This window comes from Corvus moneduloides, chromosome 14 (genome assembly GCF_009650955.1).
Source record: "Corvus moneduloides isolate bCorMon1 chromosome 14, bCorMon1.pri, whole genome shotgun sequence".
NCBI classification, from domain to species: Eukaryota; Metazoa; Chordata; class Aves; order Passeriformes; family Corvidae; genus Corvus; species Corvus moneduloides.
In genome coordinates this window covers 12931272-12948927 of record NC_045489.1, presented here as the reverse complement: position 1 = coordinate 12948927, position 17656 = coordinate 12931272, and the positions used below count along the sequence as shown (strand labels likewise).

Genomic DNA, 17656 nt, shown 5'->3' with positions numbered 1-17656 from the left:
TTACTCTCAGCCCTGTCCAAACTACAAGTCTCCTGGGAGCCAAAGAAACTTTGCAAGCATTGACTGTGCACAGTGGAGTTTTGCCTGAAAATTACAGAGGGTTTTTAAACAACTGTGCATTTCAGGTTGGCCTTTGGAGACCACAAAGCCCTTGAACCTGTGCATTTCAGCCTTTCTGGGTTCTCCAGCTATTTTTAAGCTGCTGGATGGAAGCCAACTGTCCCATACCTGATAGGAAGCTGATTTTGCATGCCTGTCCCATGCCTTCCTGGCAAAGGAGACAAAGAGAGGAAGCAAAAGCAAAGGCCACAAAGGGGAAATTGCCCAAACTACAGAGCTCCCTTGCTTCTCATCCCAGCTGTAATGACGCTGACCCTGTTGGAGCTGGAGGGCTCTGCTGCACACTGTGAGCAGCTCCATGTGCTGACAGTGGGCACATAGCTCAAGCACATTGCTGGGAGAGGGAGAAAACAAGTGACTGTATGGTCAAGGCATCTACAACAGTCCCAGGGTGCCGGGATCGGCAGTGAAAGCTGGACTTGCTCCACGGGTCCACCTGGGACGGGCTGGGCTGGGCCAGACCTGCAGAGCGTGGCTGGGCCTGACCTGGCCCAGACATGGACATGGTGATGGCTTTGTCCCCACAGGGCATAGGAAAGCGGGCCGTCCCTGCTAGACATCAATTCCGTGTGACTGTCATGTGGATGTCCCAGCGAGTTGGAAATGCTTCGAGAGTCCGCACGCCCACCCATGAGGTCCAGCCTCCACAACCCGCAGGACCTGCCCAAACCCTGTTTTTTTCAGGAGCCATCTGGTCTCTAAGCAAGGATGTCATCCTGCAAAAATAACTTCAGAAGCTGCCCTAATTTGAGCCCCGATGCCCAATGCTTTTTGGTATGTGAGAAGCAGGAGGAAGTACCTGGCTGGACCAGGTGCATCACCAACCCCAACAGCTCCTTTCTTGTGTACTAAAATAGGCAGGACTGGCTGTATCACAACCATCTCTGCCGGAGTGTCTCTGTGATGGGCTGTGCACAAGCTTCCCAGCCTCTCCTTGGGGCATTCCCAGCCGGGAGTCACTCAGGGGCAACTCCTTCCTGAAGATGCAACCCCACAGAAATTCAGGGCCAGGTAGCCAACACCTAGCAAAGCAAGAGAAAGAAATTTTAGCTCTGAGCAACAAATAGCCTTCTTGCAGCCTCCAAAACGTGCCTGAGGACTTCGAAAGCCTGATGCCCAGTAACCTCACCTCTTAAATTTAATCAGATAGAACCTCCCAAACTGACTGCAGAGCTGCAGACTTACACTGCCTGACCAGCACCCCCCCCTGTGCCAGAGGGGTGTGCAAGGCTGAATGTCTCAGCAAAGGACACCAAGCACCAGCATTTTCAGAAATAAAGTGTACGCTTTGCTGGGATGACCAGTGAGTTTAAATTCTTGAGTAAAAAGAGGAATCCTTTCAAAAATCTGCCTGATCCTGCTTTCACAGGGAATGCGCCCAAGCAGGGCAGGAATTCAGGAAAGCTCTGCAGATACGCATCTGCAGGATGCCTTGGTCAGTGCTATGTAGAATGTAACCTTAATGGGATACATGGTTCCAGAGGTGGCTCAGATATGCCCTAGTGAAAGCACAAGGGCACAGAGTGCCCTCTGCTTCAACAGGGCAGGAAGGTGGACACAGCCTTCATCCACACTAGAACTCGTTCTGCCATATTTATCACACCTTGCTGGCAAACATGACACAATCTGAGCAATACAGCATGACTGCTGATGGGGTGTCAACAGGTTTTCATGGGAAGAAGGTATCCCATTAAGGATCCCAATAATCTCCCACATTCAGTGGTAGCTGCCAGAGAGCTCATCTTACAGATAAAATTAACTCTGATCATCAATTAATAAACCCCAATAAGAAGCAACTTATTCTGTCCTGTAAGAACTGTGGGTATTACAGTCCCCTGCAGTTTTCCCCCATGCCAAGCTGCTGAGGCACCCGCACTCAGCCCCACAGTCCCATGCCTCCCCGAGGCTGCATTACATAGGGGACTGTGGGAGCCCCTCCACCATCCCTGCCGAGCCCAGGCAGCTCCCGGGGGGTCTGAAATGGCACCACAGCAGCACTTGATTAACTGTGCCAGGAGCTGATGTGGGAAGCACTGGTGGGAGGGGACACAATGGGACACTGCAAGCTAACAATTAAATTTGGGGCCCTGCTTGGCCCATGATGTCATGGCTTCCCAGCACCCAGTGATTGGCTGCGGGTGAGCATCTGCTGGGAGCTGAGGATGATTATTTGCCTGAGGTTCAGACCTTTCCCAGCGGCTCTGAATCAGGCTGGTTGTCCTGACAACCTGGATAGTGGCAGCTTCTGATAACCACGTAATGAGGTTGTCACAAAAAGGAGCCCCTCCATCAGAGAGGTTTAGGGATCATTAATATTTCCGAGGGAGCGTGAGAGGAGAGGTAAGGGGACCATCTGGCGATGCTGGAGCGCGTCAACAGCCTCCCTTGGAAAGGAGCTTCATTAGATAGGAACCACCTACCGACATGTAGCAATGGGAACAGGCAGGCTGCCTGCCAGCAGCGAGGGGTCCCAACTGCTCAGCTGTGGGATCTGGGATACGCTGAGATCCAGGCAAGGACAGAGCAAGGAGGACACACAGGTGCTGCCTGGGAATGATTAAAGTTGCTGAGTAGTGAAAGTACCCAGGGCTTACGTGGGCATGGGGCAGTAACACAGCCTGGGAAAAGTGACACAGTGAGGCTGGCACACAGAGGCCTTCCCACCGTGCTGCTGCTCTCACGTGCTGCCTCTTGGAGGGTAAGGCACCGAAAGACTCTGTACCTTGGATTACCCCATTTGCAGGTAGCTTCTGTGAATGGTTAGAATACTTCCCACTCCTGTCCTACAAATCTCGCTCAGGGGCAGGGCACAGACTCATAAAGAGACTCACAGCTCATTCAAAGAGAATTCATGCATGGCTGCTGTCCTGAGGGTCCCTCTCAGCTCAGGTGCAAGACAGGACAGAAATGTCCCCTGAAGTCTGAAGACTGAATCTGTGGGATCACGCAAGGCACCAAACACCATGTCTTCCTCTGGGATCTACCCATGTACTGTCTTCTCACCCCAGGAAACTCTTTGTCCTTCACCCTGTCCTTGTGAAACATGGGTTTCATTCACCCTGTACTCAAGAGACCCACGAGGTACCTCCCTGTGGCTGCAGTAACTGTGGATTGAGGTGCTGCAGTCTGAAACCTTCATGGATGGCAGTAACACCACAGCTTGGAGAAGCTCGGTTGCCAAACTACTGATCCCCAGGACCAAGTTCCTGGAGAAGAATGCCCACCTTCATGTCAAACAACACACTTTTTAAAAAACTTTCCTGTAAAATGACGAAGTCTGAATCTTTCCTAAGAGGAGACAGAAATTACCTCCATAGATAAGTCCTTATGAATCTTCCAGCAATAATTGACAGAATGTGTCTTTTGTGTAATTTTAGTTTGTTCTAAAAATATCTACTAAGTGTAAACGCTTGCTAAAGTCAGTATAAGACTTCATTAATATACTTAACACTTTATTTAATAATAAAATTTTTATATTAAAAGCTGCTGTACTTTTAGTACCTATTTTTACCTCAAACCACGATTTCCCTATTCAAAATTAGTGCTTCAACTGTGGGCTTAACTGAGATGTAATAGGACTATTAACACATGTCAATTAAATACCAATCAACTACTAAAGACTGCATTTAATAGATACATTTCTTAATATACTACTGCTATACCTCATTAAAATGGTGTTGAATCTTCACAACTGTTGTAAACAATCAAGTGGGATATAATCCACCTCCAGGAGCTAGTAGAACTAACGTAGTGCTCTCCTACTCTGGGGAGGTGTGTGATAGAAAATTCAAAGTTAAGACAAAGATACAGTTGATTACCTATAACAGAAATACTCTCAGATAAGTAGTAGGCATCAGGTTCACAAATCCTGCCTCTCTCAGAAAGGAAAGGAATGTCTGCAAGGAGATCCCCAACCTGGAAGAGGATTTTGCAAGAGGGAAACAATATGAGCTGATACTGCTCATACCTGTGCTCTGCAATCCTACCAGAGCTGTCTTTAGTGATTCTTCCCCATGGGAAGCTCTACAGCCCAGCAGCATTGCTCCTCCAGTTTTGGCAGACGGGAAACTGAGGCAAAGAGCAGCTCAGGCTGGGCAGCAGGTCAGTGGCAGCTGTACAGTAACCTCCCAGTATTGTCTCCCATGGAACCCCAGTGTCACTCCCAGGCCTCTTTTTTTTTTTGTAAATTGTAATTTAAATCACCTTCCAACAGGAGTAACAAGACTAACAGCTTGAATGTATCAAGCCCTACCTTAACACAGCTTGTAAACAGAACACCCCACAGCTTCCTGCAGAAACACCAGTGGGATCCAGAATTTTTCAGGACAATCACTGTAAAGTCCAATCGTGATTTGCACTTAAACATCAACCATGCTCCTTCATGGGGAACATCCCATTTGACTGAAAACAAACAAAGATGGCCCACCTGCCTGCTGAATTTTATCTGCTCAAGATGTTGAATTCAACCTGCTCTCAGGACTGAGAAAGTCAAGATTCACCCTATCTATCCAAACAGCACAGAATGGTTTCCAGTCCTTCTTGGCACCAGAGAGTAAGATTCTTCACCCAGGGCAGTGTGGCCAAGCCATCATAGCCCAGCACAAGCACCAGATTTACTGATACATGACCATGCCCAACCCCCTGCACTAGAGAATCTCAGCAGAGGTGAGAGATCCCTTCCCCTGTAGGAACCGCTATGCATGACTATGTGCAGTACGCTTTAAAGGAACAATCTGACAGTAAAACCACCATGGCAAGATGGGCAAGTTCAGCAAATTTATCTTCTCCAAAAATAGTTGTCATTCAACAGTGATTCTTCATTGGAAGAGCCACACATCACCGTGCCTCTGTTTTCAGCTTGCAAAATGTCTAGAGGTGGGTGACACATATAAAAACCATTCTCCAGCTGTTCATCTTTGTTTTAGTATGAAAAGCATTTGCCAACATACTAGATTTTTACACAAGTCATTCTCCATTTTCTTCCCAACTACTTGGGAGCAGGAATGATACCAATTCTTGTGCCTGCCAGGAGACATCAAAATAGAGAGGCTCAAGAGGTGAAATGTCATCATTTTACAGGCTGCCACACCGTGGCAGTTCAGGCTTAGCAGTGTCTGGATATGGGGTTTTAATTTACATTCACCTCGATGTAATCATTAAGACTAATTACTGAAGCACTGAGGTGGAGTAAGTGTGAAGCAGCCCTGCCTGCACAGCCCTCAGCTCCTGACATCTGATCTCAGCTCTGTCAGCAGGAGACCTGCTCAGCTCCCACCTTGATGTACAGACTTGAAAGGGGTAAACCATTGGTGGTACCTGACATTCTAGGGTTTTAGAAATAGTGAATATGGAGGTCAGTGTTTAACCTGTGACTGTCCAGAGCATCTCAACATCCCAGATCAAAACCATATCAAGGTAATATCTAAAGGGAAGGTATGAAAATTAACTGATTCAAGCCAATAAAGCTGTTAGAAAATGAAATGGAATTAACAGCTTTTACCCTAGGACCACTACTGAATCTTTTTAATGCCTGTTTGTCAGGCAGACAGTTTGCAATAAAACAATCTTGCTCTCTGGCTCTTTTCCACTGAATGCAGTTGTACTTCAGGAGCAGAAAGGGCTTAGGCAGGGATTCAGACCTCTTTGTTGTGCTCCATCACCAGAAGATTTCACATGGGGATGATTCTGGACTGAAGACACTAGAGTGCTGTTTGCTGTGGAAGGGAAGCAGTGTCGAGCAGCTGCTAGGAAAACTTTGCCATACCTCATCTCCTGCTGCCTTCAGGGTATTCTGGTGAAAGCAGAAAGGTCTGATGCCACAGAAGTCCATGATTTCCCTATGAGCCCTGAGACGGGCTCCATGAGAGCCGGAAGGGAACCAGCCTGTGAAGGGAGCAGCAAGGCACTACAAAACAGGATGGAGATACAGACTTACATCCAGAAACTGACAAGCTGAAGAGGAAAGACTCTACCTTATTTTCAGTTCATCATCCCATGATAAACCAGTCAGACAGACTCCAAGCCCAGGCTGACTTACCTCTGGCTGGCCTGTAGCACAGACACACTCATAAAGGTTTGCACCCTTCAGGGACCCTAGACCCTCACCTATGGTATCACAGGGGAGGGGCTGAGTTAATGTTTCAAAGCAGATGAGAAGCTGAGGCTGCTTTCAATTTTAGTGGTTCCTTCCCCTTCCAAAAATGAAAGTGGATCCTTATGTCCATGTGCCTCTTCCTGCTCATTCAGCTCTCCCTTGAAAATCCACTTTTCCCACAGAAAATGTTGTGAATCTGAGAATTAACCTCATATTAAACCAGTATGAACTCTGATTTCACAGCTCCACTGGTATCATGGGTGAGTATGAACAAAGGTGCTGTGGATGGCAAACACATAGCTCTGCACGATGGCTTGTGATGGCTAGAGAATGCGGGTTCCCAGTATGCTGCAATGCAAAGGTACCATAGGCATCAGGATGACATCAGCCCACAGGGCCTGGAGAAGAAAAAGGTCTTTATGTGGTTCCCTTTCCACAAATGCAGGCTTCATTGCCTGGAGAATATCCCATGACAGTTAGAGTTTACTACCAGGCTGGCTCAGGGCAGTGCCCTCCCAGCACTAGAAGACCAGAGACAAGGGTTGTCTGTGCACTTCTGCGCCAGCCTGCAAGACTGAAGCCTTACAATTAGAAAAAGCATGATAGAGAATGTGTGTCTTGACTTAGAGAATACCCTTCTCAAGCTTACTGGGGTTGTGACCTGGAAAATTAAAATGCAAGAAACTCTCCAGCTGCTGACCAGGCAAAGTGGTTGATATTGGATTAAAGATTCAAGGCTCTCTGCTGTAGCACACAGGCACTAACTGCACCGGCTGAAGTGCCCCTCTCTTCTTTCGTGTGCCCAGTAACAGCTACAGCAGCAGGACTGAGACTGTCTTTGTGATACAAACAATTTGCAATGGCTGAAGAGAAAGATTCCTCTGAAACCTGATTAAATGAGACACTTCAAACAGGATTTCAGGAAGCTGGTCCAGAGGAAGGATTATTAGTGAGACTGACCACATCACGATAGTAAATTGAGAATGTGCCAAAAACTAAACTTACATGTACAGACCACCTCAGTGCGCTTACTTCTTTAGAGGAGAATATCCCCTTCTTCTCTTCACTCTCCAACACCTTCCTTCCCTTTCTGCCCTGCACACACTTGCAGCTCACACCAGGGCACAGCCAGTAAAATGTGCAAGATTTGTTCGTGCCAAGCAGTATTTCTACTGTTTGTCTCCAAACCCTTGGTTTTCTTTGGCCACAAAGAGAACTCCATAAGCAATAGTGAAGGCTAAGCATGGGTGCAGGTACAAACACCAAGGAGAAGTTCATGCCATAGACTTATCTTCCATGTCATTGGGACAGCTACAGTCTCCTTTGACATAGCATAGATGGAACCAAATATTTGAAGACAAAAGGCCACTATCCCAGAAATAATCCTTTTATCATAATTCAGAGTCCAGAGAGCAGTGCAGCATGAGTTTTATGACAAAACAGTGTGTTTTTCCTTCTCATGATTCTTGAATTATGCATTTCAGTGTACAAAACAACCCAGGTTTGACAAGTCTTACCTGAACAGTAGAAGAGTTTTGAAACCCAAGATTAAGGAAAGATACGTTCATGAGACCCTGGCCACATGACAGTCAATAGGAAGAGGGTAAGACCTATTGGACACATTTTCAAAACACTTTCAGTGACAGCTCCTTTAAGAAGCTCAAGGAAGCACCAATTTCAGCATGCATCCACAGGGTGGGAGAACACCGTTCATGGAAAATCTATGGAAGTTTTATTCTCCATCCAATATGGATCAAAATCAAACATAGTAAGAAAAAATATTTTAAGGATTATAAGAATGACCTTTTGGCCAACTTGAGTCAAGTGTATAAAGCATGACAGTACATTTCAGCCCTTACCCCTGACTGTGAAAGCTGGTTGTTCAGAGAATGCAGTCAGTCTTATTAATCTGGTGCTCAAAGATGTCACCTAATCAAGAGCTGGGATCAGGAAGAATTCCTCAGCTGACATTAAAATGTTAAATGCAATGGACTGAATCCAATTATTATTTCTATTGCAATTGCTAATAAATGAGAGGGGGCTGGAGGGTCTGATTTCCAAGATAAACACGTGGCATCAATGCCACTGGAGACAGAGACTGATTGAAGCTTTGGACCTGTTCTGCTCTGCAGTGCCAGGTCAGACTCCCCTTCCACCCTGGGCCTGCTGATATCTGGGAATCCAGTAAGCTCCCATGGGGTCAGAGAATCCCTGTCCCAGTGATAGTGTCTGGGTGCTCTCATGCATCACAAAGGCTACAAACCTGCATGGTTACCCAACTGTTCTGCTAACCTCCATGTTCCATGAGAGATTTCCTTCTTTTGGTACCCATAAAATACAAAGCTCAGGGATTTATGATCCCTGGTAAACCCAGCATGTAAACAGAGAAACCATCTCCCTCCATGTTAATTTATCTTGTAAGATATCTCATATCAGGCCTTCATCTCTTCAGCCAAGGTATCAAGACAGCCTTCCTTGTCATGGATATGTCTTTGCAGTCAGCTGGTAAGTCTCCCTTCCAGTCTGAGCTCTTCAATGCAAAGATATGTCATAAACCTTCCTCCCAAAAAAATCCTTCACTGCATGAGAGGAATACGACTGGGGTGCATTGACAGCTTTCAACGACCTGAAATGACTTTGTGAAGTTTTACAGGGACCCAACTCAGCCAAGAACAATCACCCTTAAAACAGAAATTTAAATGAAATATCTTTATTTTTTCATGAAGGAAAAAGCAGCATGATCCACTGGAGCACCCACTCCACCTCTGTGCCACTGTGACACCTTCACTGGCAGTCACACAGCTTCTGCCAGTGCCCAATGAAGCCCACCAGGATGGGGCATCACACTCAGTATCCACCTCCCAACACTGTATGGAGCAGGTAACGATTCCATACAAACAATCTTTTCAATGACAGGTCCCATCCCATATGGAGGCCACTGTCAGAGAGGAAGAGAGCCAGAGGCCAGTACTGTATTTGGTGGTATCCCACATGCTCTCCTGATGCCATGTATCCACACTGGACTCCAGCCAACAGGATGCAGTCAAATGTAGTAGGTGATTCCATGACATTACTCCAGCTTACACCAGTGTAAATAAGCCTGGGCTCCTGCCCTCCCTTTCCTGTGCTACCAGTGTGGCTTTACTGTGCAGCTGCCAGTCTGAATGCCAATCCACTCTGCCTCTGGCTTTCTGCAGGACCCAGACTCTTATGCTTCAGTGCATCCTTGCAGTCGAAACAAGATGTTTGCTCATACATATTTTTAATCCTGTTGCTACTCTGGCCCCTTCTCGTTAGTGGCCTTGCACAGCCGTTGGTTCCACACCAGGGGAACAGCCCAATTATCTTGCACAGCCCAGGGAAGAGCCACTGCTCCAGGAGGAGAGGGGTGCTTGCCCCATGGGAACAACTGCTATCCTGTGGTGAGGGGAGGAAATCCCAGAAGTTCATAAAGTCTCAACAAGGCAGGGGAGGAAATGCCAGATAAATTCCTCATCACCAGAGGAAGAGAAACACCATCCCTCTGGCACATGCTGTCTTTGCTACATCTCAGAGGGCTGCACACAGCCCTGCAGTTGCAGGTAAGCAGTGATTTCTGGAGAGCAGCTCCCTGGGGCAGAGCTCTGGGAGTAACGCACAGCTGGGCAACTCCAGGGCACACTCACTCTTTACAAGACAAAGTGACACGTGGCCACAGACTCACAGCTGGCTGGTAGACACATATGTTGCTGAGCAGGATGGGCTTACCCATCACCAACATTTCAGCTCCCGTTGACTTGTACTGAAGCTCCCAAGGGACCGCCTTAGCCAAGACCAGTCACACTGACCACAGTGTCTCCTTGGAGCTGACACCTGCAGGTCAAGCTACAGTAAGGGCTACCAGCATACAGCCTCATCCAACTCTCCCTGTGCACTGGGCAGACACATCAAGCCACAGAAGAAGGTAAGACAGGCACTCTGCATTTTGGCTAAGCCAAAATCTCTCTTGTTCACTTTTCCACACAGACATCACCACAGAGACCCACCCCTACTCCTTCAGGCTTGTCATCACATGAGACATGGGCTCCATCTCCCAAAGAGATCTGATCTGTCAGCTCAGGCTGTGGCACATGAAACCCAGCTCCTCCTCCTCCAAGGAGATAAGTGACTGTACAGCCTTAGCTACACTTACTGGTGTCTGCAGTGAGGGAAGAGGAGGCTGACTCGCCCTTTGGAGGTCCAGTCCCTTCACCACCTGCCTTTCCCAAGCCCTGAACCAGCAAAATGGATTTTCACACTCAGTCCTGCACACAGTCTTGGGCAATCCCACGAGATTTTATGTGGCAGCCATGCTCTTTTTGAAACACTGCATGGTCCAGAACAGACTGACTGCGCAGCAAGGTGAATCACAGCTGTGAACAAAATGTCTGGACAATTTCTATGGCAAAAAAACTGGCATTGCTTCATACTACTGCTGCCAATTATCTCCTGGTTGCACAATGAATCCCTTATCACCTTCTCTCACCAGTGCTGGACAGGAGGGGAGCTTTACAGGCTTTGCTTTCGCCTCACTAATATTTGCTGGGCTGACAAGTCCCATGGACCAGGAACAGACTGCTCATCTGGCTCAGAAATAGAGCCTGTACTTTGCCTTCACTGACTGTTGAAAATGTGCCCTCAGATGTCCTGGTGTGCCATTTTTGTCTTCTAATGAAAGCTGAATGTCACTGCTCACCCCACCAGGAACAAATGCCAGCACCATAAAGCCCCAATTCTGGCCACTTCTTGCACCAGACAGCAGTTGGACTGTCTGTCGCAGGAGAGGGGCACTGGGCAGGAGCATGCCACCACATCTGATGCCAGCACACCTGGTGCCATGTAGGCCATCCTGTTGTCAAAAAACCCCAAAGTTTGGTGGTGACACCAGTCATCACTGAACTAGCAGGGCTGCATCACTACATCCCTCCTGTGCCCTTGTACCCACCAGGCCTGGAAAGATGAGCTGCTCTGAATGGAAACAGGGTCTCACCAACCCAAGGCTCTCTGCTTACTGCAGCACTGGCCACCTGCCCTACAGTGTCTGAGTTCAGCAGGTGAATGTTGCCCTATTCTGCACTTTTTGCTACACATGCCAGAAGTGATCGGGGCCCTTCAAAACCCTGAGACAATGTTGTGTATTCATGAGTGCCATCTGCTGGCACCTTCTCCCTTCATTAACCTTTCCAAAGCCACTTAGTGGGGTGTGGAGCTCTCCAGATCCAGAGCACATGGGTACACAGAGTACATTGGCTCCTGCTCCCTTCCTAGCGGGGGTAAAATTCTGTGCCTTCTCCAATATCCCAAACTTTTTGGTCTCATCAGCTGCTGGAAATAAATCTGGTAGATCCATTCTATAACATGCTACACGAATTGTTTAAGTAAAATGAACATATTTCCCTGGTAGGGTAAGGATAAGAGTTAAGGAAACACTTGGAACCCCAAGAGATGCTTAGTGATGCTTCCACTATCTGGATAACAAGACATTAACACAAAAAATATCCACCCAACATATTAATGTACTGGCTTCTTCCTCAAAAGACTGCCTGGCCCTCTGGAACCTCAATGTCTAAGGGTTACAGCTGCAAAGAGAACCCCAAGACTCAGAAAGCCAGGTATCTTGCAGAATGTGCTGAGGGCCAGAAAGAATGGCTCTGCCATGAGGGACTTACAGTTTCTGCATCCCCATTGGATGTCTGTCTAAATGACCTGCTCTAACCTAAGCAGAAATTATTGAGCTGGAAGTAGAAATCTTTGGCTAAAACTTTGTGATCCATTTTGCATGGCAGGTCAGACTATCTGGTTAGACCTGTCCCCTTCTCTTGTGACCAGGGCCATGATGGGAGAGCTGGAATCTGAGAACTGGCAGCCAAAGAGCAGCAGGACACTCTAAGAGTTTCCCTGGGATCACAGTACCATTAAGTCAGTACTTTAGGAGGGAAAGTATTAGTATTTCCTACCCAGGTTTTTCTCAAGCAGTAATGAAAAATTAAGGAGATATATAATATGACTGATACAGACTGTATGCAGTAAACAAATAATGAAAATAAACCATTGGAATATGCAGTGTGGGAACTCCTGTACCATATGTGCTATTATTTATTAATTGTATTCCCACAGCAATATACGTCTGCAGCACTCTGTAGTCTAAAGCTCCTTGCTTTCTAAGTGTTAATTAGGGCTCCCAATCAATGCTGAAAAGTGAAGGAAGTGTGTTTGTCTCTCCTACGTTTGTAAAGCCTCAGAAGCAAAACCCAAAGAGACTTGCACAAAGTCACAAGTGAATCAATGGCACTGCCAGAAACAGAGCTCAAAACTCCTGGCTTCCAGGTTCTTCCCACAGAGAGAGAAAGATTGGTAACAAATCCCCAAAGAGGTGGGAATGAGCAAGAAAATCACAGTGTGCAGTCTGTCTGTGTGCACTGGTGAGTTAATTAGATTGTGGCCTAATTAAAATACAGCCTTTACATCTTGCCTTTCTTCCTTGATGATGTTGGCAGCAGGTATAGGTTGCCCATAAGTTTAAGCTGCAAGCTAGGAAACACCTAACCTTGAGTGGAACAGCCCTATGATGGGGCTGGAAACCCAGCGATTGCAGTATGGCACCAACTATGCTCATGGAAAGCACCACTGAATATGGATGTCTGCAAGGCAGAGGGAGAGAAATGAAAAAGGCTCCTCCTAGTGATCCCTTCCATGGTAAACTTGGTTTTAGAAGCACCAAACACTTGCCATTTCAGATGAAGCTCCCCGGTGTTTGGCACCTCTAGAAAGCAGCTCCTGCACCTTAGCACTTACAACCAACATGAGTCCAATATGCTTTTAATGGTTGGAGTTAAAGACTACTTTTGCAAAAACTGCAAAAACAAGTGGCAATCACATATCTGTATCTCAGGGAAGCTGGAGAAATGAGGGCATTACTTGTGTTATGGTATCTCTCCTCCCTTTCTGCCAGGAACACAGTAGGAATGGAATGGGCACAATCTACAAAAGGTCATGGAAATGAAACATTAACCAAAGATTTGACCTCCACACACAACACCTCACAAATGGGACAACTCTAGCACAATTTAAAAAGGGGGTTTTGACTAAAGATCATTTTTAGAGAGCAATGGTCTGGTCAATGAAAAAGCTGGATTTAACTTGCTCAATCTCCAGCAAGTTTTAAGGGTCTGATCAGGAACTCACTGGAAAAACCCAACTGTTGCCATCATTGTGCAGAGGCAGATGTGTCACAAGCACAGGCTGTCACTGCTGGGGAAAAGAGGTGTTCATGTACCAAGGGAAGAGGGCAGCCCTGGTTCTTATGGAAACCTGCAGTTCACGTGAGGACGAACAATTACAAAATAAAATACCAAAGTCTCCCACTACAGAATCAGTTCATGAGTGACCAGAGGAGAAGTGCTAAAACTGATACAAGTGCGCGGAAGGGCTGAGCCACAGAGCCAGAGTGCTCAGGAGATGCCCAAGGCAGCTTCACCCAGCCTGCATGTCCAACATAATTCCCTGCCAAGACACACCCTCTGGATGCAGACAATGCTGGAAAGTGTAAGTATTTTGCAGATGAAAAGGCAAAAAAACATCTGTAAGCTCCAAAGGTAAAAGACATTACTCCTGACCCTAATAACTCACAGATGTGTTTTTCCTTATCTTGTCTGCAAACATTTCAAACCAGTGTTGCATTTCCTACTGAACCATGATGCCCACAGAAGGGAACTCAAGTGAGATGATACAGTGCATTGAAAATGAAGTTTCCAAAAGCATTTGAGATAATGGAAGAGAAAAGAAGGGATCAGAAGCAGCAATGAATGAACACAGAGACAGGATTTCACTGTACACTGTGTTCACTGTACATCAGAACTCTGAGCTTCAAAATCACGTGGAAATCCCAGCTTTCCTAGTTGTAACAGGAAATATCTCAGGAGATAGACTGAAGGCTCTGAGGCAATTCACTTTTCAGTAAGACAATGCAGTCTGCAGCCAGAGCATCACATTGCAGTCATGCTGCCTGTTACTCAGTGTGAAAAAAGATCAAAGAGCAAGCAAGAACCAATCCAGCAAGGCACAGTGAGAAACTGCAGCCACATCACTGTTCTCTCACAGCTCACCTCTCTGAAAACAAGGAGTGTCTGCACCTACACAGGGAAGCTGGTAATGCCAAGCAGCCCTTTTCCCTGCTTGCTGGAGTGCTCTGCACATGCTTGCTCAGAGCCCCCCACAGTCCAGCCCAACAGCACTGGCTCACTCCAGCACCATGGGGTCAAAAGAGCCAGAACTCCAGAAAGGTCTGGCTGGAAAAAAAAAAAAAAAAAAGCCAGGGAAGTGCATGTCTTTATGAACTTTGATCAGCTTCCATTCCCTTTTCTCTTCTGCTTTGCTGTCACCTATCATTAAAATTAAATAACATTTGGTCTTGTTGCCATGTTAACCAAGAAGCACTGCAGACTCAGAAAGTCAAACTCAGTCCACCCTGCTGGATACTTGCTCCTGGTACACTTGATGGAAAAGCACAGTATAAGAGGGAGAGAACAGGGGACTTATTCCTGGAATTGTAAATGCCTGATTCCTACCCAACTCATAAAAGAAATATTGCAAAGGGATTGGAGACACATTAGATTTATAATTAGGATGATTCTATGCAGGTGTATCAGTAACTGCTGTTAAACAGTGTGAAAAAACCTGATTCACAGATCCACAAAGGAGCTGGGACAGAGAACAGCAGCAGCACAATGTAATGCCCAGCCCTCACACTGTCTTTACAACAGGCAGTCAATATTCCTGCAAAGGTACCCGCTTACGCTTCACATCCATGTTATCTTCCATGCCCATTTCAGTCCTAATCTCAAAAAAGTGCTGTTCATTTCTTCCCAAACATTACCTCCCCGGTTCTGCACAGCCATGAGTTGATCACAGATTTCCTTGCCTTGAGAAGTCAGGATAAGGACACTCCAAAACCCAAAGAAAAATGAAACGGTGCTGGATGCTCCTCAGATCATCAAAAACACACGGCGGCACTGTAGCATGGATATGAAGGTTTCTGCTAGTGGGACAGCAATTTAGGAGGATTTCTGGTTTTCTTCTCTCTTCCTGATGCTTCCTTACAAATCAGGCTCTCTTTCTGCCTGGTTCTCCTGTGCTAGAAGTCTCACTGCAGCTGCAGGGAAAGACAAGCCATTTTGCTTGCATGGCTGCCTCTGCATTTCAGGCTGATTTGTATGAGACACTGCCACCCAGCACAATTTGCATACGTACCAAAATGCGAGACCTGCACAAAATGAAGCAGGAAAACCATTTGTCTCTCCCCTCGGAAAAGGTTAACGGCATGGATTCTTTGCAAATGTTTACTATTAAGTGTTTCCTAAGCCTCTGAGCTATAGAATTTGTACATAAAAGGGGGTTCACCCTCTTCCCCCAGTCCCACAATCCTATTTGCTTCAGATTAACATGAATGACCTCTACTTCACTTGAGCTTATTCATCGCCCACAGAGCAGGGCCTGGTTGTACTGAATTATTTCCCTGCCATCATGAAATGCTATTCAGTTGCATAGGAGGGGACAAGGCTGCAAATGCAGGTGTTAGCTTTCTTGAACATTAACTGTTCAACACCCAGACAAGACTCCTATTTAAACCTTACTCAGATCAGAAAGGCTGCAAAAAAACATGACATAAGAATGAGGTACCTGGACCTAACACACCAGAACACTAGGCCCAAACATGTGATAAAGAAAACAGAGGTGAACTACAGCCCGGTAATTACATGTGATCACACATGGCAGGGGACAAAGCAGCCCTGCCATGAAACCCTTCATCTCAGCTCCTCCTGCTGCTCCCTCCCTCTCTGTCCTCAGCTGTGTCAGTCACCCAACGTGCCCCACACTTGCTGTCTTAAGAGTGCATCAGAGGCTCTGGGGTGGGTGCTCTTTGAAATGGCTTAATTTAAATTGACATATGAAGTGTCACCTCCAAATTAAGCCAGGCTGAAGAAAACCCTTCAGGATCTTTCTGTCCCTTCTCTCTTTCTCTCTTCCTTCCTCTCCCACATTACTTTAAAGAGAGCTTGCACATCATTCACCATTCTGGTCACCAATAGGAAACAACTCCTACCTGAAAGGTGTCTTCAGGTGCAGACTCTAAGGGCAGGGAGGATACACCCTCATTTCCCCAGTCCTCCAAGAATAACAGCCCAGACTGAAGTCCCTCCACAAGTCAGATCTCCTGTGTCAGACACAAACCCAAATTATTCTGGCACATAAACACAGATCTGTGCTGAAAGAATGCCCATTGGGCAATTAAAATCTGGTTTGGTCCTTTATTCTCCAGGCAGGCTGCCTGATTGACTGGACCCTTTTACTTGGGAAAACAAATATTAGGCCCAATCTTCACCTGGCAGAAAGTCAAATGGTGCCATCAATTCTTCTGTTATCCTGACTGAAATTTTGACCTATGGTTCACAACTACATTGAAGCTCTTACTTTCTACTGCAGCTCCCATACTTTCAAATGGCACAATAACTCCACTCACTAATTTTTGCAGACCAGGGACAGATTTTCTCAGATCTCACTGCATCAGGCTCACACTGGTTACCCTGAGGTGACCACTGTGACCCTGACCACCTGGGCTGCCTGGCAAAACTTACTCTGATATGGACTTTATTGTATTGGGTTTGGGAGCTTTTGCTGTGATTTGCAAATAATCAGAGAGTTCAGACACAACAAGTAACTACTGTATTTAAATGTTCCATTTGTTACTACAAAACGGGATCCTCCCTGAAGAAGCAGAGACTGAAAGTTAAAGGAGAGCAGACAAGTGTAAAGGACTGATGGCAATAACTGTCCTGATCTCACAGAGCAAGGGAATCAACTATTTAAATACTTTCAGCACCTGGACTGTCCCAGCAAAAATTCCATCCTTTAACTTGCCAAACAATTACACACCATTCCTTACTCTGCACAGACAAGAATTTGTTTTTGCATTCACTGAATGGTGGTTGGGGTTTCGGTTTAAAGAACAAAACCATGTATTTACTGAAAATCACATGTGACTCTTGTGGTGAGCAAAGCCATTTAAAACAGTCCAGAACCTGGGGGAACCAGCCAGGACACAGAGGGTGTTGTGTGGGCCCCTCTTCAGCACACACACACTGATCTTCAGTACGTGTGTATTGTAAAAAAAAGCCAGAGACTGACGAAGACTGGTAAGATAATCAGAATAAGGCACATTCCTCTCAGGGAGACCAGAGTAGCCAGCTTTTTTTAGCTTAACCAAACAGAGGCTGAGAAGGGTCATCACTGCAATCCAGAAATAACTCAAAGGCAAACACCAAGGAAGAAAAATAGCTAGTCAAGATCAGTGACTAGAAATAACCAAAGAAGAATAAAAAGGCCATGAGTGAATTTGAACTGGAAATTATAATGTTTCTATGACCA

The 17656-nt window shown here is 46.3% G+C and overlaps 1 protein-coding gene across 5 annotated transcripts in view; it reads right to left on the bottom strand.

The window, feature by feature from the left end:
* The window catches only part of LOC116451000 (serine/threonine-protein kinase PAK 3-like), a 113482-nt gene that overhangs the window by 57561 nt on the left and 38265 nt on the right, over window positions 1–17656 (bottom strand). For 3 of the 5 annotated variants that reach the window (XM_032124069.1, XM_032124065.1, XM_032124072.1), the window contains exon 2: window positions 16335–16445. The exons of the other annotated variants lie outside the window; for them this stretch is intronic. The gene's annotated coding sequence lies outside the window, so the exon portion shown is untranslated. The remainder of the gene's footprint in view (window positions 1–16334; window positions 16446–17656) is intronic. 5 annotated transcript variants of the gene reach the window in all.